The sequence below is a fragment of the Dasypus novemcinctus genome, chromosome 17, assembly GCF_030445035.2.
Source record: "Dasypus novemcinctus isolate mDasNov1 chromosome 17, mDasNov1.1.hap2, whole genome shotgun sequence".
In the NCBI taxonomy this organism is placed as follows: Eukaryota; Metazoa; Chordata; class Mammalia; order Cingulata; family Dasypodidae; genus Dasypus; species Dasypus novemcinctus.
Window position 1 is genome coordinate 99,797,870 of NC_080689.1, and position 21,483 is coordinate 99,819,352.

A 21,483-nucleotide genomic window follows, 5' to 3' on the forward strand; every position below is an offset into this window, starting at 1 on the left:
ATGATAATGATAACACAACATACCAAAATTTATGGGATGCAGCAAAAGCAGTACTGAGAGGGAAATTTACAGCCATAAATTCATATATCAAAAAAGAAGAAAGAGCAAAAATTGAAGAACTAACTGCACATTTGGAGGAATTAGAAAAAAAACACCAATGTAATCCAGCAGGAAGAAGAAGGAAGGAAATAACAAAGATAAGAGCAGAACTAAATGAAATAGAACATAAGAAAGCACTTGAAAAGATAAACAAGACCAAGAGCTGGTTTTTTTAGAAGATCAACAAAATTGACAAACCTTTAGCGAGAGTAACAAAGAAAAAAAGAGAGAAGATGCAAATATACAAAATAAGAAATGAGAAAGGCAATATCACCACTGACCCCACAGAAATAAAGACTATCATAACAGGATACTTTGAAAAACTATATTCCAAAAAAAATGACAATTTAGAGGAAATGGAAAAATTCCTAGAAACAGATAAGCAGCCCATATTGACGAAAGAAGAAATTGATGATCTTAACAAACCAATCACAAGCAAAGAGATAGAATCAGTCATTAAAAACCTCCCAACTAAGAAGAGCCCAGGGCCAGACGGCTTCACAGGTGAATTCTACAAAACATTCCGGAAAAAACTAACACCAATCCTGCTGAAACTCTTCCAAAAAATCAAAACAGAAGGAACATTGCCTAACTCCTTCTATGATGCCAACATTACCCTAGTACCAAAGCCAAAGACACCACAAGAAAGGAAAATTACAGACTAATTCCTCTAATGAACCTAGATGCAAAAATACTTAACAAAATACTTGCTAATCATATTCAACAACACATTAAACGAATTATACACCACGACCAAGTGGGATTTATTCCACGTATGCAAGGATGGTTCAAAATAAGAAAATCAATCAATGTAATACACCATATAAACAGATTGAAGGAAAAAAATCACATGATTATATCTATAGATGCAGAAAAAGGATTTGACAAAATACAGCACCCTTTCTTGATAAAAACACTCCAAAAGATCGGAATACAAGGAAATTTTTTGAACATGATAAAGAGTCTATATGAAAATCCTACAGCCAACATTGTTTACAATGGAGAAATCCTAAAATCCTTCCCTCTAACTCAGGAACAAGACAAGGATGCCCATTGTCTTGGCTCCTATTTAACTTTGTCTTAGAAGTACTTGCTCGAGCACTGAGGCAAGAACCAGACATAAAAGGCATTCAAATTGGAAAGGAAGAAGTCAAAATTTCATTATTTGCAGATGACATGATCCTATACATAGAAAACCCTGAAAGATCTACAACAAAGCTTCTAGAACTCATAAATGAGTTTAGTAAAGTTGCAGGTTATAAGACCAATGAGCAAAAATCAGTAGCATTTCTGTACACCAATAATGAGCAAGATCAGGAGGAAATCAAGAAACAAATACCATTCACAATAGTAAATTAAAAAATGAAATAATTAGGAATAAATTTAACTAAAGAGGTAAAAAACTTATACACTGAGAACTATACAAGACTGTTCAAGGAAATCAAAGAAGACCTAAATAAATGAAAGAATATTCCTTGCTCATGGATAGGAAGACTGAATATTATTAAGATGTCTATCCTACCAAAACTGATCTACACATTCAATGCAATCCCAATAAAAATCAACACAGCCTTCTTTAAGGAACTAGAAAAACTAACTATGAAATTTATTTGGAAAGGAAAGAGGCCCTGAATAGCCAAAGACATATTGAAAAAGAAAAATAAAATTGGAGGAATCACACTACCTGACTTCAAAACATACTACAAAGCTACAGTAGTGAAAACAGCATGGTATTGGCATAAGGAGAGACACACAGACCAATTGAATCAAATTGAAAGTTCTGATATAGAACCTCACATATATAGCCATATAATATTCGATAAAGCCACCAAATCCTCTCAATGTGGAGAGAATGGCCTATTCAACAAATGGTGCCTGGAGAACTGGATAGCCATATGTAGAAGAATGAAAGAGGATTACCATCTCACACCTTATACAAAGATCAACTCTAGATGGATCAAAGACCTAAATATAAGAGCCAAGACCATAAAAACCTTTGAAAGCAGTGTAGGGAAATATCTACAGGACATTGTAATAGGAAATGGATTCATGAATATCACACCAAAAGCACGAGCAGCAAAAGAACTAATAGATAAATGGGACTTCCTCAAAATTAAAGCCTTCTGCACCTCAAAGGATTTTGTCAAGAAAGTAAAAAGGGAACCCACACAATGAGAGAAAATATTTGGCAACCATATATCTGATAAGAAACTTATAACTTGCATATATAAAGAACTCCTATATCTTGAAAATAAAAAGATAAACAACCCATTTAAAAAATGGGAAAAGGATTTAAACAGACACTTCTCCAAAGAAGAAATACAAATGGCTAAAAAGGACATGAAAAAATGCTCCAAATCTCTAGCTATCAGGGAAATGCAAATCAAAACTACAATGAGATACCATCTTACTCCCATAAAATTGGCAGCTATGAAAGAAACAAAAGAATACAAATGCTAGAGAGGATGTGAAGAAAGGGGAATACTCATCCATTGCTGTGGGGAATACAGAAGGATCCAACCATTCTGGAGGACAGTTTGGCGGTTTCTCAAAAAACTAACCATAGATTTGCCATATGACCGAGCAATACCACTGCTGGGTATATATATATTCAGCAGAACTGAAAATAAGGACACAAACCGATATATGTACACTAATGTTCATAGCAGCATTGTTCACTATCGCCAAAAGTTGGAATCAACCCAAATGCCCATCAACAGACAAGTGGATCAATAAAATGTGGTATATACATACAGTGGAATACTACTCAGCTGTAAGAAGAAATACACTACAAACACACGTGATAACATGGATGAATCTTGAGAACCTTATGTTGAGTGAAGCAACCCAGGCATTGAACGACAAATACTACATGACCTCGATGATATGAAATAAGCACTTGCCTCAGAGAACTAGAGACTGGAAGATAGGCTTACAGGAAATCGGGGGGTGGAGGAAGGATGTGAGCTGACGTCTGCAGGGGTGGAATTTATGATGAGCTGGCAGTAAGTATGAACACAAAGAAGAGATAAAATGGGGGCAAGGGGTTGCCTTTGGGTGGGGCTTTGCGGGTTTGAGGGGGGCTGGGGATGGGCGGATGGGTAATATTGCCCAAAAAGTGGGGGAAGGGAGGGGCAACATACGAACATAGGAGAGTGTCAGGTGTTGGTTGAGAGTAAAATGCTGAGAAAATCGTATCAAAATATAATTAAGAGGGTTACCTGTTTAGGATGCTGGGAGGGGATGGTCTGATGCGGGATGGGCTCCTGGGGAATGTCTGAATGCTCATTTTGCCAGAGTGGGTGGTACCATTGGTTAGAGACCCAAGTAGTGAGAGTGGGGGTGGACCCACATCCTGGGGAGGACTAATGCCATCCAATAGAGGGAACTGTATCTCTCGAGAGAAAGACTGGCTCCCAGGGCATTGGGGCAGTTGAGCAAGTTAGGCCCTGAACACTGTTGCAAGTATCTCTGGACGTGGCTCCTCGGGAAACGGAGGTTGGCTGTCACTGTGGGCACCAAGGGGATGGGAAAATGGATGTTAAATGTGTGGAACCAAGGTAAATGTGGGGTAAGAGAGGAGTTTCGCGAGAGTACACAAGGATGGATATAAAACATGTAATATTACACCATAAACATATAGGGGACGACAGACTGATAATGTAAACCATAATGTAAAACATAGGATAACTAAAAATTTAGAAAACTGTGTGTCCTAAAGTATGCACCACAATGTAAGCACATATGTCACCTTGTTTGAAAGCTATTGTCTCAGACTCTGTACATCACTTTAAGTAAATATTATGTGAATAGGTTGTAAGAGTATCGCTGTGGAAGGGAAAAGTTTTTGTGGTGGATGTGTGGGAGTGCTGTATATTGTATATATGAATTGCTGTGGTCTAGGGCTCTTGTGAAGAGAAGTTCAATAATTAGGGGGAAAAAAAAGAAAAGAACAAGATAGGATGTAGAATTTTTCCAAGTCAGCACATATTCTATATCTAACCTTTAAACCCATCGCTATATGCCATTTTGCTAGTAAGGGATCCTGACATTATATTGGGCTTCAATTTTCAGGAAGTTCTGGATCACAGAGTGGTTCAACAATGGCAGCGGAGGAATACTGGTATAGGATACTATTGACAGGTGATACATGGCTGACAGGGAGCTATACAGGACATATGTCCAGGGTGCATGGTAATGTTTGGATATACTCATAGTGGCAACAATTAAGAACTACAGCTGGGGGGGTACTGGGTCCTGGCCGGGGGTGCTCTGTCGTGGTCCCTAGGGGAGCAGCGGCAGTCCTCCAGGTGCAGCGGCAAGGACCGGGAAGGAATGAGGGTCCAACAGTGAGCCCCTGATACTAATGACTATGCTTGTGAGCCTATATGCCTGAAATAAGAACAAGGCCTAGAGCAGCACTGTGCCTGGGAATTTCCTCCTGACAGCCTTCATGTTACTCAAATGTGGCCAGTCTCGAAGCCAAACTCAGCATGTAAATGCAATGCCTTCCCCCCAGCGTGGGACATGACACCCGGGGATGAGCCTCCCTGCCACTGAGGGATCACTATCAACTACCAAATGATGATGCAACTGGAAAATGACCTTGAATTGAAGGTTCGATGCAGAGCAGCAGAATATCCCTGTCTACATATAATAACATGACTTTAAAATGCTGTTTGGCCTAACATAAGGGGGGAAAGGAAAGGAGAAATGAGTTTATATGGCTACAAGTCTCTAAAAAAGAGTCTGGAGGCTGTCAGAAGGATTGCCCTTATGCACAACTGAGCAGAATCTAAGAGACAGATAAAGTAGATACAATCCCCAGGTATTGGTTCCTTGGAGGGCTAAAGAGACCCACGGGTTCTATGGTCATGGCAGATGGGGTTCACTGCCATGTCAGATGGCCCTTCTTTGGAGCTGGTGTTTCTGCATGATGAAACTGGACTCAGATGGGATCTCTTTTCATAAGACTTTCATGCTACTTTACTGGAATTGTAGTTGGTGTTAGGGTTTAAGATATATTTAGGGGATTTGAATCTCTGGATTGACAATATGATAGCCAGGGCCTGAGCCTCAACAGACTCCAGCTCCTACAATCTGATTTATTGGACTCACCTCACTCAGCTAAGATGGAGTTGAAGAAGGACAACCACCACACTATGGAGCCTAGAGGCCTACAACTGAAAGCAGGAGGATTGCATCCAGTATCCATGTGGAATCTGAGCCTTCTCTTGACATAGAGGTGCAACGGACACAACCAATCCAAGGTCCACAGAGAAAAGGTGGCATTGGAGTGGGAGGGGTGGACATGGTGGCTGATGGGTATGGAGAGTGGCAGGAAGAGGTGAGATGTGGAGGTGCCTTTGGGACTTGGAGATGCCCTGGATGGTGCTTCAGGGGCAATCACCAGACATTGTAAATCCTCCCAGGGCCCACTGGATGGAATGGGGGAGAGTATGGGCCATGATGTGGACCATTGACCATGAGGTGCAGAGATGCCCAGAGATGTACTTACCAAATGCAATGGATGTGTCATGATGATGGGAGTGAATGTTGCTGGGGGGGGGGGGGGGAGTGGTGGGGTGGGGGTGGTGGGGATGAATGGGACCTCATTTTTTTTTTAATGTAATATTTTTACAAAATCAATAAAAAAAAACTACACTCTCAGCAAATAACAGCAGACTCAAAGAGGCAGAGGAAAGAATTAGTGATGTGATGACAGTACATCTGAAATCAAACAGCTAGTAAAACTGATCAATAAAAAGATAGAAAAACTCCAGCAGGAACTTAGCACCTGAATGACAATATAAAATGCACAAATACACACATAATAGGTATCCCAGAAGGAGAAGAGAAGGAAAAGGGGACAGAAGGAGTGTTGGAGGAAATAATGGCTGAAAACTTTCCAAACCTATTGAGGGAGATGAATATACATGTCCAGGAAGCACAATGCACCCCAAACAGCATAAATCCCAACAGGCCTACCCAAAAACATATACTTATCAAATTATCCAATGCTCAAGACAAAGAGAAAATGCTAAAAGCAGCAAGAGAGAAGAGAGCCATCACATACAAAGGAGGTTCCATAAGATTTTAAGTGCTGATTTCTCATCTGAAACCATGTAGGCAAGAAGGCAGAGGTATGACATAGTCAAGTATTAAAAGAAAAATATTTCCAACCAAGAATACTCTATTCGGAAAAGTTAGCATTCAAAATGATGAGAGTTCAAAATATTAACAGATAAACAGAAACTAAGAGAGTATGCCAAGAAGAATCCTGCCCTTTAAGAAATGCTAAAGGGAGTACTGTAGAAAAAACAAGAGAGAGAGTTGGAGGAGAGTGTTAAGTGCAACTAAAATGACAAAAAAAAAAAAAAAAAAACAGAAAAAAAAATCAAACAAAATATGATAAACACAAATTCAAAGAAAATATAGCCAATATAAGTAATTTCTTGAAAGTAATAACACTAAATGTCAATGGATTAAACTTACCTGTCAAGAGACTCAGACTGGAAGACTGGATGAGGAAATATGACCCATCTATATGCTGTCTACAAGAAACACATCTTAGACCCAGGAATTCAAGGAGGTTGAAGGTGAATGGCTGGAAAACAATTGGATAAGTGAACACTAATCAAAAAAGGGCAGGAGTAGCTATATTAATATCAGACAAAATAGACTTTATGTGCAAAACAATTGTGAGAGACAAAGATGGACACTACATATTAGTGAACGGGATAATCTTTCAAGAGGAAAGAACAATCATAAACATTTGCCTCCAAATACATGAGGCAAACACTGGAAAAACTAAGTGAGTATATGCCTCTACAATTATAGTAGGGGACTTTAATACACCACTATAAACTTTGGACAGAACATCTTAAAAGAGAATCAATAAAGAAACAAAGACTTTGAACAATATATTAGAGCTGCTGGACCTAATAGACATATACAGAACATTACACCCAAATACAGCAGGATATACATTCTTCTTAAGTGCACATGGTTCATTCTCCAAGATAGACCACATGCTACACCACAGAAAAAGTCTCAATGAATTCAGAAATATTGAAATCATACAAAATAATTTCTCTGACCACAGTGGAATGAAGCTGGAAATCTGCAAAAGCTAGAGACCCAGATTTGGCACCAAGATTTGGAAATTAAACAACACACTCTTAGAAAAACATTAGGTCAAGGAGGAAATCTCAGAAGAAATCAATAACTACCTTGAAACTAATGAAAATGATAATACAATGTATTCAAACTTATGGGATGCAGCAAAAGCAGTACTGAGAGGGAAATTAATAGCCATAAATTCATACATCAAAAAAGAAGGAAGAGCTAAAATTGAAGAACTGTACAGTTGGAGGAATTAGTTTAAAAAAAACAAAACAAAAACTAAACCCAAAGGAAGAAGAAAGAAAGAAAGAAAAAAGATCAGAGCATAACTATATGAGATAGAAAATAAGAAAGCACTTGAAAAAATGACAAAAAAAAACAAGAGCTGCTTCTTTGAGAAGTTCAATAAAATTGACAAACCCTTAGCTAGACTAATAAAGAAAAAAAGAGAGAAGATGCAAATATACAAAATAAGAAATAGGAAAGGAGATTATCACCACAGACCCCAGAGAAATAAAGACTATCATAAAAGGATACTTTCAAAAAGAACAATTTAGAGGAAATGGACACATTCCTAGAAACACATAAGCAGCCTACATTGATGAAAAAAGAAATTGATTATCTCAACAGACAAATCACAAGAGATAGAATGTCTTTAAAAACCTCCCAACTAAGAAGAGCCCTGGGCCAGATGGCTTCACAGGTGAATTCTATCAAACATTCTGGAAAGAACTAACACCAATCTTGCTTAAACTCTTCCAAAATTTCAAAACCAAAGGAACATTGCCTAACTCATTCTATGATGCCAACATAACTCTAGTACCAAAGACAAACAAAGACACCACAGGAAAGCAAAATTACAGACAAATAGCTCTAATGAACCTAGATGTGAAAATCCTGCACATTAAATTAAATGAATTATACAAAATGACCAAGTAGGATTCATTCCTGGTATACAAGGATGGGTCAACATAAGAAAATCAATTCATGGAATACACCATTAAAAAATTGAAGGAAAAAAATCACATAATCATATCTATAGATGCAGAAAAAGCATTTGAAAAAATATAGCACCCTTTCTTGATAAAAACACTGCAAAAGATCAGAATAGAATGAAACTTTCTGAACATGATAAAGAGTATATATGAAAAACCTACAGCTAACATCATTTACAGAGGTGAAATCTTAAAATCTTTCCCTTTAAGATCAGGGACAAGACAAGGATGCCCACTATCACTCCTTCTATTTAACATACTCTTAGAAGTACTTGCTCGAGCACTGAGGCAAGAACAAGACATAAAAGGTATCCAAAGGAAAGGAAGAAGTCAAAATTTCATTATTTGCAGATGATATGATCCTATACATAAAAAAATCCTGAGAAATCTATAAGAAGGCTTCTAGAATATATAAATGAGTTCAGTAAAGTCACAGATTAAAAGATCAATGCATCAATTAGTAGCATTTCTGTACAACAAAAATGAACAATCTGAGGAGGAAATCAAGAAACAAATACTATTTTCAATAGTAAGTTAAAAAATCAAATACCTAGGGGCAAATTTAACTAAAGATGTAAAGACTTATACCCAGAAAAGTACACAACACTGTTCAAGGAAATCAAAGAAGACCTAAATAAATGTAAGAATATTCCCCGTTAATGAATAGGAAGACTAAATATTTTTAAGATTTCTATCCTACCAAAAACTGATCTAAAGATTCAATGTAATCCCAATAAAAACAACACAACATTCTTTAATGAACTGAACCCTGGAACCAGACTATGTCAGAGCCAGCAAGCACCACATGGTTTGGTGGGTGCTGGTGACTTAGGACTCTGCACAACCTGCCCTGGTCAGAGGGCCAAAGACCCTCACCTGCACACAGTGAGTTAGCATGGGGAAAAAGCTGCATCCATGTATGGATCCAGTTCTAGGTGACTGAAATATTCCCAACCAAGAAAATTAGCATGGATATACAAATACTTAAAGGCTTCTGTGGATCCATGGTTTTGAAATTCTCAATAGTTAATTATAAAAGGGAGAAGTTTGGGTAAGATACAAGCCAAAACCAGCTCAAAGGGCACATTTGTTGAATGAAGAAAAGACTCCCCTTCCTCTGGGCAACCATGGTCCCATCCAAGGGCATATAGCTTTTCCAACAGAGGGCATCTGGATTTCTGCCCTGATTCATCCCCTTAATCAGATGCCCTTATGCAGTAAAGAACTAACACAACTTTAACAGGGTGGCCCTGCTAAGAAGAAGGAGGATAAAAAAGAAATCTCCTAACATGTTCTTTGAAAAACAAAGTTTGGGAGTTCCAGCAAGATGGCATTGGCTTAGATGGGCATTCCCAAGCTCTCTCACCAAAAAAAAAAAAAAAAAATGGCTAAGGGGCAAAATCACACTGGTGAGCTGTTTTGGGATCCCACAGAGTAGTGTAAAGTGGTGTACACAGAAAACTACAAAATATTGCTAAAAGTAATCAAAGAAGACCTAAATAAAGGAAAGGTCATCCCATGTTCATGGATTGAAAGACTAAATATCATCAAGATGATAATTCTCCCTAAAATGACTTATAGATTCAATACAATCCCAATCAAAATTCCAACAGTCTACATTGCAGTAAAAGAAAGGCCAATAATTAAATTTTATTTGGAAGGGTAAGGGCCACAAATAGTCAAAACCATCTTAGAAAAGAAGAACAAGTTGGAGGGCTCACACTTTGTGACTTTAAAACTTATTACAATGCCACAGTGGTCAAAAAGATATGGTACTGACACAATGATAGATTTATACACCAAAGGAATCCAGTGGAGAATTCAGAAATAGATTCATATCTCTATGGCCAATTGATTTTGGAGGAGGTTACCAAGTACAGTCATTGGGAAATAATAATCTCTTCATCAATTAGTGTTGGGAGAACTGGATATCCATATGGTTTTGAAAGAGGACCCTATCTCACAGAATATACAAAAATTTATTCAAAATAGATTTAAGGCCTAAATGTAAGAACCAGAACTATAAAACTCCTGGAAGAAAATATATGCAAGCATCTCCGGGATTTTGTGTTAGCAATAGTTTTTAGACTTTATACCCAAAGCACAAGCACCAAAAGAAAAATGTTGGAGTTCTTGTGTTGGAGTTTGATGCTGAAGCTGGAGCCCTGGGAAACAAGGAACCCCGAACCCAGAGAAAAGCAAGAACCTGTAAGGAAAGAACCAGGAAGCCTTGAATCCTCACATTTTTGGCAGCCATCTTTGTCCAAAATGTGAAAAAAGACTCTCTGGTATTTTGCATCAGCACCCCTTTGGCTGACTATACAGGTCTATCTATCTATCTATCTATCTATCTATCTATCTATCTATCTATCTATCTATCTATCTATCTATCTATCTTGAACTTGGAACACTGTACATAGAAAGCAGGCACTCAGCCACTGAGCAGAACCTACTCCCCCTAAAAGGGTTTAACTTTCAGAAAATGTAAATAAATTCTACAACTCAACCACTAAAAAACAAACAGTCCAATAAAAAATGACTTGAATAAACATTTCTTCAATGATACACAAATGGCCAAAAAGCACATGGAAAGATGCTCAACATAATCAGCTATTAGGGAAATGCAAGTCAAAATCATGAGATACTGTTTCACACTCACTAGAAAGGCTACTACTAAAAAAAAAAACTAGAAAATTACAAATGGAGAGGACGTGGAGAAATAGGAAGACTTATTCATTGCTGGTGAGAATGTAAAAGGGTGCAGGCACTGTGGAAGACAGTTTGGCGTTCTGCAAAAAGCTAACTATAGAATTAACATATGACGTGGCAATTGCACACAAGGTATTTGCATTCCAATGTTCCAAGTTGCATTACTCACAATGCCAAAAGATGGAAGCAACACTAGTTCCCATCAACCAATGAATGGGTAAACAAAATGTGGTACAGACATACAGTGAATATTATTCAGCAGTAAAAAGGAACAAAGAAATAGGGGGCAAGATGGCATCAGAGTAAGTGCATGCATATCATCTCTCCTACAAAAAAAAAATGGCTAAGTGGGGACAAAATCGTGCCTGAGTGAGCTGTTTTGGGAATGCACAAAGTAGGAGGCTTCAGGACATCAATATGGAGCATGACACAAAGAGTGATTGCTCAAGTTAAAGCAATGAGTTTCTGGCACTTGAGAAAGGAGCTGTGGACAGCTAAATTGATCCCCCAGGGCAGGAAGCCATGGCATTTCCTGAACCTAGCTGGTCACACAGCTGGAGGAGACAAACTCCAAGAGTGGGAGGGTTCTGGTGAAGGGTGGGAAGGGATCCCATGAATACAGGATCAATTGTCTGGACTCCCCCCCCCCCTTTTTGAGCTTTGATGAGCATACAGCTGGCTTGAGGAGAAACCAGGAAGAGGGAAGAGGCAAATCTGCTGAGGCAGCCTGATTTACCTAACCTCCCTGAGATAAGAAAAAATGGTCTGGGAGAAGAAGAAGGTGGATCCAGGCAATTAACTAGTCCTGAGCAACACACCTAAGGGAGGGGGAGAGTAGGAAGTGCTTGGTAGGCTTCCAAGAGCATATTTAGGGTTCCCAGCAAGGTGTGGGTGCTCTCTTCCAAAGTTAATTGAGAGTCATTATTTTCTATGGTGAATTGGTTCACCAGGGTCCCATTTGAATCTCAGAGGAGAGCTCTCACACAGGCTTCCTGCTGCCCTGGGAGAGAAGGAAAGAAAGGAGAAAGGGGGAAGGGCAGATTCCTAATTTATTCAATTGCAAAGAGTCAATCCTGCCCCTGGAAGGGGACTCTTTTGAGGAGCAGGTCAACCCAGAAGGAGGGTGTGACTCAGGAGAGGATATTCAGTCTTGCATGTGAAAGGTCTCTGGGTCAGTTCCTGGCTCCTCTTAAAGTAGTGACCCAAGGGGATATTGCACATCTAGCTAATAGTTTGGGACAGGAAAATCATGTATTAATTTTCCTTGGGTCTCTTATTTTTCATTTAAAAAAGATTACTTTTGTTACACAATTTAACTTAGCTTACTCATATATATCCACTTCAAAATCTGCAGTGAGGAGGCGGGGCAAGATGGTGTCTAAGTGCACCTTATAGTCTCTCCTGCAAAGAAGCAGCTGGGCAGCATTGGAAATTCTTCAGGACCAGGCTGTTTCAGGGTTTTGCAGGGCAGGAGGTGTCTAGACATCAATTTGGTGGGACAGTGACAGAGAAGATTCGTGTAAAAGGTAGAATTGAGGCTCTCTTTCATGGAGATAGGGGCTGCATGCAGGATGCTATGCCCCTGGGGTGGGCAGCACAGCAGTGGTGATTCCTGGAGGCTCTGCTGTGCTGGGGAACTCATAAGCCCTGAGAGGGCTATCTGAGGGTTTGCAAGGCAGGAAGTATTTGGAAACCAATTTGGTGAGACAGAAACAGAGGAGTTTTTTGCGAGATGTGGAATTTTGGGTTTCTGACACGGAGATCAATGCTTCCAGCTAGAGCCCTGCCCCGTAGGGCTCGCTGCCGATCTGCAGTGGTCCTTAAATTGGTTGCAATATAGACATGTCACCAGCAGGCTGTTTGGGGGGCATGCAGGGTGGGAGGTGTCTGGAAGTCGATTTGGTGAAACAGAGATGGAGTTTTTGGCAAGACATGGAATTTTGGGTTTCTGACACGGAGATCAGTCCTTCTGGCTAGAGCCCTGTCCCCCAGGGCTGGCTGCCGATCTGCAGTGGTTCTTAAATTGGTTACAATAAAGAGGCATCACTGGCAGACTGTTTCAGGGGCTTCCAGGGCAGGAGGTGTCTGGAAGCCGATTTGGTGAAACAGAAATGGAGGTTTATGCGAGGCATGGAATTTTGGGTTTCTGACACAGAGATCAGTGCTTCTGGCTAGAGCCCCACCTCCTAAGGCTGACTGTCCATCTGTGGCGGTCCTTAAATTGCTTGCAATATAGAGGCGTCCCCAGCAGGCTGTTTCAGGGACTTGCAGGGGAGGAGGTGTCCTGAAGTCAACTTGGTAAGACAGCGACAGAAGAGACTCTTGTGAGAGGGGGAATTTTGGGTTTCTGACACAGAGGTCAGAGTTTGCGGATGTGACCCCCCATAGGGCTGGCACCCAGCTGCGGGGATCCCTGAAGGCTCTGTTGCACTGTGGTGCTCCCAGGCTCCCTGTTAACCAGATTTAAGGTTGCCATGTCTGTCCCCTAAACCCTGGTGGCCCACACCCCAGAGACTCACACCTCTTGAGGCTGCAATATCACAGACTTCCCATCCCTGAATCCACCATGCCCTGAAGGCCATCTGAGGTCCTTGATTGTCCTAGCCCTCAGCATTTGTGGGTTTTTTTTTCTTTTTCTCTTTTTTCTTTTTTTTTTTTATTGTCCTGGTTGCTAATATTGCATTACATCCGAGTCTTTTCGCCCATTGTATCCCCCAAGGTCTTTTTTCATTTATTTAGGGGTTGTTGGTTTTTTTTCTTCTTTTTTTCTCTTTCTTTTCTTTTCCATGCTTGTTTCCCTCCCTTTTCTTTGCTGAACCCCCTTTTTTTATCTTCTCTTTTTTTTCTTTTCCCTCTTTTTCTTCTTATTTTATTATATCTTAATTATACAATAGGTGCTGCAGGGAACACCTCATATTTGCTGGGTTTCCTCATCCTCCATTTCCTCGTTTCTGTGTGCATTGATTTTGGCCACCTACACTATCAGCTTTCCCCCACATTTGATATCCTCCATCATCTACTGTCTTTCCTATATTCCACCTCCCTTTCTTTGGTCCCAAAATTGTCTAACTTTTAATTTCTAATACCTTTGTTTTGTTTTCTGTCTTCTATCCACTCTTGATACTATTGTCTTTCTTTTCTCTTTCCCTCTCTCATGAAAACACTGGCTTTTTAATTCATGACATATTCCTCCCATATTCAGTCAACTACCTCATTATAGGTACTCTACTTACTGCTATAACTCTACACAATTTACATGAATCTAATATCCATCCTCCCAGATCGCACATTGTTGCTCTGTTAACATTTATTACCAGTAATACTTTACACATTTTCATTTTTTACACAATTGCCTTTCCCTGGCCCTAATATTTTCCTTCAAAGTGAACTCAGCCAGCAACAAGAAATTAGAATAAGAAGAACAAAGTGACAAAGAGAAGATATTACACTTATACAAGAACAAGAGCTAATTATTCCCCAAGACTAGACAAAGAAGCTAAGGAACTGATTAAACCAGTCAAGATAAAATGATGACCAGACAGCAACAAAACACTACAAACCAAACCAGTAATCAGGAAAACATGGCTGAATCCAATGAACGAACTAAAAACCAGGAAGGGGAGCAGAACTTTGGACAAGTAAGTAAAGATCTAAAAACATATATCAGAGACAAACTTAATGAAGTAAAGGAAGAGTTTAACAATATGAAGAAAACACTTGGAGAGGAAATTGCAGACATATGCAAAAAGTTAACAGATATGATGGGAATGAAGACCACAGTACAAGAAATAAAAAAAAAAAAAACACTCACAGCAAATAGAAGCAGATTAGAAGACGCAGAGGAGAGAATTAGCAATGTGGAAGACAGTACATTGGAAATCAAACAGATATTAGAATTGATCAATAAAAAGATAGAAAAAATCCAGCTAGGACTTAGGGACCTGAATGACAAAGCAAAATGCACAAACATACGTATTACAGGCATCCCAGAAGGAAAAGAGAAGGGAAAGGGGTCAGAAGGGGCATTGCAGGAAATAATGGCTGAAAACTTCCCAAATCTACTGAGAGAGACAGATGTACATATCCAAGAAGCACAACGTACCCCAAATATCATAAACGCAAACAGGCCCACCCCAAGACATATATTTGTCAAATTATCCAACGCTCAAGACAAAGAGAAAATTCTAAAAGCAGCAAGAGAAAAGAAAACCATCACATACAAGGGAGGCTCCATAAGATTAAGTGCTGATTTCTCATCTGAAACCATGGAGGCAAGAAGGCAATGGTATGATATAGTCAAGGTACTAAAAGAAAAAAAATTCCAACCAAGAATACTCTACCCAGCTAAACTAGCATTCAAAAATGATGGAGAGTTCAAAATATTCACAGGTAAACAGAAATTGAAAGAGTATGCCAACAAGAAACTTCGATTTCAAGAAATCCTAAAGGGAGTTCTGCAGGAAGAAAGGAAAAAACAGGACAGGTAGAGTTGGAGGAGTGTAAGAGCAACAAAAAAGACAAAAAGAGAAGAAAAACAAACAAACAAATATGACAAACACAAGTCCAATCAAAATATGGCTAACATAAATAACTCCTTGAAAGATAACATAAATAAGTCCTTGAAAGTAATAACACTGAATGTCAATGGATTAAACTCACCTATCAAAAGATTCAGACTGGGACACTGGATAAGGAAATATGACCCAGCTATATGTTGTCTACCAGAGACACATCTTAGACCCAGAGATTCATGGAAGCTGAAAGTGAATGGTTGGAAAACAATCTAATGAGCAAACAATAACCAAAAAAAGGCAGGAGTAGCTATATTAATATCAGACAAAATAGACTTTAAATGCAAAAATATTGTGAAAGATAAAGACGGATACTACATATTAGTGAAAGGGACAATCTCTCAAGAAGAATGAACAATCATAAATATTTATGCTCCTAACAAGGGCACCTCTAAATACTTGAGGCAAACGCTGGAAAAACTAAGTGAAAGAATAGATGCATCTACAATTATAGTGGGGGATTTTAATACACCACTATCAACTCTGGACAGAACACTCAATAGAAAATCACTAAAGAAACAAAATATTTGAATGGTATATTAGAGGAGCTGGATCTAACAGACATATACAGATCATTACACCCAAACACAGCAGGATATACATTTTTCTCGAGTGCACATGGATCATTCTCCAAGACAGACCATATGCTAGGCTGCAAAGACAGGCTTAATGAATTCAGAAAGATCGAAATCATACAAAATAATATCTCTGACCAGAGTGGGGTGAAGCTGGAAATCTGCAAGGGCCAGAGGCCCAGATTTCACACTAAGATATGGAAATTAAACAACACACTCTTAGAAAAACAGTGGGTCAAGGAGGAAATCGCAAAAGAAATCAATAACTACCTTGAAACAAATGAAAATGATAACACAACATACCAAAACTTATGTGATGCAGCAAAAGCAGTACTGAAAGGGAAACTTATAGCCATAAATTCATATATCAAAAAAGAAGAAAGAGCAAAAATTGAAGAACTAACTTGCACATTTGGAGGAATTAGTAAAAAAACAACAAAGTAATCCCACCAGAAGAAGAAAAAAAGAAATAACAATGGTAAGAGCAGAACTAAATGAAATAGAAAATAAGAAAGCACTTGATAAGATAAACAAGACCAAAAGCTGGTTTTTTGAGAGCATCAATAAAATTGACAAACCCTTAGCGGGACTAACAAAGAAAAAAAGAGAGAAGATGAAAATACACAAAATACGAAATGAGAAAGGAGACATCACCACTGACCACACAGAAATAAAGACTATCATAAGAGGATACTTTGAAAAACTATATTCCAACAAAAATGACAATTCAGAGGAAATGGACAAATTCCTAGAAACACATAAGCAGCCTATATTGACGAAAGAAGAAATTGATGATCTCAACAAAACAATCACAAGTAAAGAGATAGAATCAGTCATCAAAAACCTCACAACTAAGAAGAGCCCAGGGCCAGACGGCTTCACAGGTGAATTCCACAAAATATTCCGGAAAGAACTAACACCAATCCTGCTGAAACTCTTCCAAAAAATCAAAACAGAAGGAACATTGCCTAACTCATTCTGTGATGCCAACATTACCCTAGTACCAAAGCCAAACAAAGACACCACAAGAAAGGAAAATTACAGACCAATTTCTCTAATGAACCTAGACGCAGAAATACTTAAAATACTTGCTAATCATATTCAACAACACATTAAACGAATTATACACCACAATCAAGTGGGATTCATTCCAGGTATGCAAGGATGGTTCAACATAAGAAAACCAATGTAATACACCATATAAACAGATTGAAGGAAAAAAATCACATGATTATATCTATAGATGCAGAAAAAGCACTTGACAAAATACAGCACCCTTTCTTGATAAAAACACTCCAAAAGATCGGAATACAAGGAAATTTTTTGAACATGATAAAGAGTGTATATGAAAAACCCACAGCCAACATCATTTACAATGGAGAAATCGTAAATCCTTCCCTCTAAATTCAGGAACAAGACAAGGGTGCCCACTCTCTCCCCATCTATTTGACATCGTCTTAGAAGTACTTGCTCAGGCACTGAGGCAAGAACCAGATATAAAAGGCATTCAAATTGGAAAGGAAGAAGTCAAAATTTCATTATTTGCAGATGACATGAACCTGTACATAAAAAACCCTGAGAGGTCTATAACAAAGCTTCTAGAACTCATAAATGATTTAGTAAAGTCGCAGGTTATAAGAACAATGCGCAAAAATCAATAGCATTTCTGTACACCAATAATGAGCAAGATCAGGAGGAAATCAAAAAACAAATACCATTTATAATAGTAAAGTAAAAAATCCAATATTTAGCAATAAATTTAACTAAAGATGTAAAAACTTATACATAGAGAACTACACAAGACTGTTCAAGGAAATCAAAGAAGACATTAATAAATGGAAGAATATTCCCTGTTCATGTAAAGGAAGACTAAATATTATTAAGATGTCTAGCCCACCAAAACTGATCTACACATTCAATGCAATCCCAATAAAAATCAACACAGCATTCTTTAAGGAACTAGAAATACTAACTATGAAATTTATTTGGAAAGGAAAGAGGATCCGAATAGCCAAAGACATATTGAAAAAGAAAAACAAAATTGGAGGAATCACACTACCTGTCTTCAAAACATACTACAAAGCTAAAGTAGTGAAAATAGCATGGTATTGGCACAAGGAGAGACACACAGACCAATGGAACCAAATTGAAAGTTCTGATATAGAACGTCATATATATAGCCATATAATATTCGATAAAGCCACCAAACCCTCTCAACTGGGAGAGAATGGTCTATTCAACAAATGGTACCTGGAGAACTGGATATCCATATGCAGGAGAATGAAAGAGGATTACCAACTCACAACCTATAAAAAGATCAACTCAAGGTGGATCAAAGACCTAAATATAAGAGCCAAGACCATAAAGACTTTGGAAAGCAGTGTAGGGAAACATCTACAAGACCTTGTAATAGGAAATGCCTTCATGAACATCACAACAAAAGCACGAGCAGCAAAAGAACAAACAAATGGGACCTCCTCAAAATTAAAGCCTTCTGCACCTCAAAGGAGTTTGTCAAGAAAGTAAAAAGGGAGCCTACACAATGGGAGAAAATATTTGGCAACCATATATCGGATAAGAGACTTATAACTTGCATATATAAAGAACTCCTATATCTTGAAAATAAAAAGATAAGCAACCCATTTTAAAAATGGGAAAAAGATTTAAACAGACACTTCTCCAAAGAAGAAATGCAAATGGCTAAAAAGTACATGAAAAAATGCTCCAAATCTTTAGCTATCAGGGAAATGCAAATCAAAACGACAATGAGATACCATCTTACTCCCATAAGATTGGCAGCTACGAAAAAAACAGAAGAATACAAATGCTGGAGAGGATGTGGAGAAATGGGAACACTCATTCACTGCTGGTGGGAATGCAGAAGGATCCAACCATTCTGGAGGACAGTTTGGCGGTTTCTCAAAAAACTAACCATAGATTTGCCATATGACCCAGCAATTCCACTGCTGGGTATATACCCAGCAGAACTGAAAACAAGGACACAAACTGATATATGCACACCAATGTTCATAGCAGCATTGTTCACTATCACCAAAAGTTGGAATCAACCCAAATGCCCATCAACAGATGAGTGTATCGATAAAATGTGGTATATACATACAATGGGATACTACTCAGCTTTAAGAACAAATACACTACAAACACATGTGATAACATGGATGAATCTTGAGAACCTTATGTTGAGTGAAGCAACCCAGGCATTGAAGGACAAATACTACATGACTTCAATGATATGAAATAAGTAAACCAAGCTGCCTCAGAGAGCTAGAGACTGGATGATAGGCTATAGGAAATCAGGGGGTAGAAGAAGGATGTAAGCTGACATCTACATGGGTGAAATCTATGATAAACTGGAGGTAAGTATGTGTACAAGAAAGGGATAAAATAGGGGCATAGGGTTACCTTTGGGTGGGGCTTTGTGGGCTTGAGGGAGGCTAGGGATGGGCAGATGGGTAATATTGCCCAAGAAATGGGAGGGAGGGTGGGGCAACATACGAACATAAGAGATTGTCAGGTGTTGAGAGTATAATGCTGAGAAAACCTTTACAAAATATAATTAGGAAAGTTACCTGTTTAAGATACTTAAAGGGGATAATCTGATGTAGAACAGAGTCCTAGGGAATATGTGAATGCTCATTTTGCCAGAGTGGGTTATATCATTGGGTTGAGACTGATATAATGAGAGTGAAGGTATACCCATATCCTGGGGAGGACTAATGCCATCAAATAGAGGGAACTGTATCTCTCAAGAGAAATGGTGGCTCCCAGGGAATTAGGGCGGTTGAGCATGTCAAGCTTTAACACTGTTGCAAGTATCTCTGAACATGGCTCCTCAAGAAATGAAGATTGACTGTCACTGTGGGCCCCAAGGGGAGGGGGGGAAATAGATATTGAATAGATGGAACCAACGTAACTGTGAGGGCAATAGAAGTGTTTCACAAGAGTATGCAAGGATGGATATAAAACATGTAATATTACACCAAAAACATATAGGGGCTGACAGACTAATAATGTAAATCATAATGTAAAACATAGGATAACTAATAATTTAGAAAATTGTATAGCCTAAAGTATAAACCACAATGTAAACACAAATGTTACCTTGCTTGAAAGCTATTGTCTCAATGTACTGTATATCAGTTTCAGTAAATATGGTATGAACATGTTAAAAGATTATTGCTGTGGAAGGGAAAAGGTTTTATATTGGATATGTGGGAGTACTGTATATTGTATATATGAATTAATATGACCTATAACTCTTGTGAAGAGAAGCTTAATAATTAGGAAAAAATAAAAGAATAAGATAGGATGTAGAATTTTTCCAAATTAATCTGTATTCTATATCTAACCTTTAAACTCATCGCTATATTCCATTTCACTATTAAGGGAACCTATTATTCTACTATTAAGGCATTATATTGGGCTTCATTTTTCAGGAAGTTTTGTATCACAGAGTGGTTCAACAATGGCATCAGAGGAATACTGGTATGGGATGTTATTGACAGGGGACATATGGTTGACAGGGAGTTATACAGGAAATGTGTCCGTGGTGCATGGAAATGTTTGGGTATATTCAAAGTGGAAACCATTAAAAACAACAGCTGGGGGGGGGGTGCTGGGTTCCTGACTGGGGGGGGGGGGCTCTGTTGTGGTCCCTAAGGGAGCAGCGGCAGTCCCCTGGGTGCAACAGCAAGGACCAGGAAGGAATGAGGGTCCAACAGTGACCCCTGATACTAATGACTATGCTTGTGAGCCTATACACCTGAAATAAGAACAAGGCCTAGAGCAGCACTGTACCTAAGTGTTCCCTCCTGAGAACCTCTGTGTTACTCAAATGTGGCCAGTCTCGAAGCCAAGCTCGGCATGTAAATGCACTGCCTTCCCCCCAGCATGGGACATGACAGCCAGGGATGAACCTCTGGTGCCAAGGGATCACTACCAAGTGCCAGCTGATGGCGTAACTAGAAAATGACCTTGAATAAAAGGTTCAATGCGGACCAGCAGAATTTCCCTGTCTACATATAATAACAGGAGTTAAAAATGCTTTTGACCTAAATTAAGGGGGAAATGGAAAGGACAAATGAGTTTATATTTCTATGTTTCTCTAAAAAAAGAATCTGGAGGTTATCAGAAGGATTACCCTTAAGCACACCTGAGCAGAGTCTCAGAGACAGATAAAGTAGATACAACCCCAGGTATTGGTTCTTCTGAGGGCGAAAGAGACCCACAGGTTTTATGGTCATGGCAGATGGAGTTCACTGCCATGTCAGTTCGCCCTTCTTTGTAGTTGGTGTTTCTGCATGATGGAGCTGGACTCAGATGTGATCACTTTTCACAAGCCTTTCCTGTTACTTGACTAGAATTGTAGTTGGTGCTGGGGTTTAAGAT

The 21,483-nt window shown here is 38.8% G+C and overlaps 1 long non-coding RNA gene across 3 annotated transcripts in view; it reads right to left on the minus strand.

The window, feature by feature from the left end:
• LOC101440145 (uncharacterized) overlaps window positions 1-21,483 on the minus strand; it is a 67,639-nt gene that overhangs the window by 24,808 nt on the left and 21,348 nt on the right. For 2 of the 3 annotated variants that reach the window (XR_009181321.2, XR_009181320.2), the window contains exon 3: window positions 6,595-6,706. The exons of the other annotated variant lie outside the window; for it this stretch is intronic. This is a non-coding gene — a long non-coding RNA (uncharacterized lncRNA). The remainder of the gene's footprint in view (window positions 1-6,594; window positions 6,707-21,483) is intronic. 3 annotated transcript variants of the gene reach the window in all.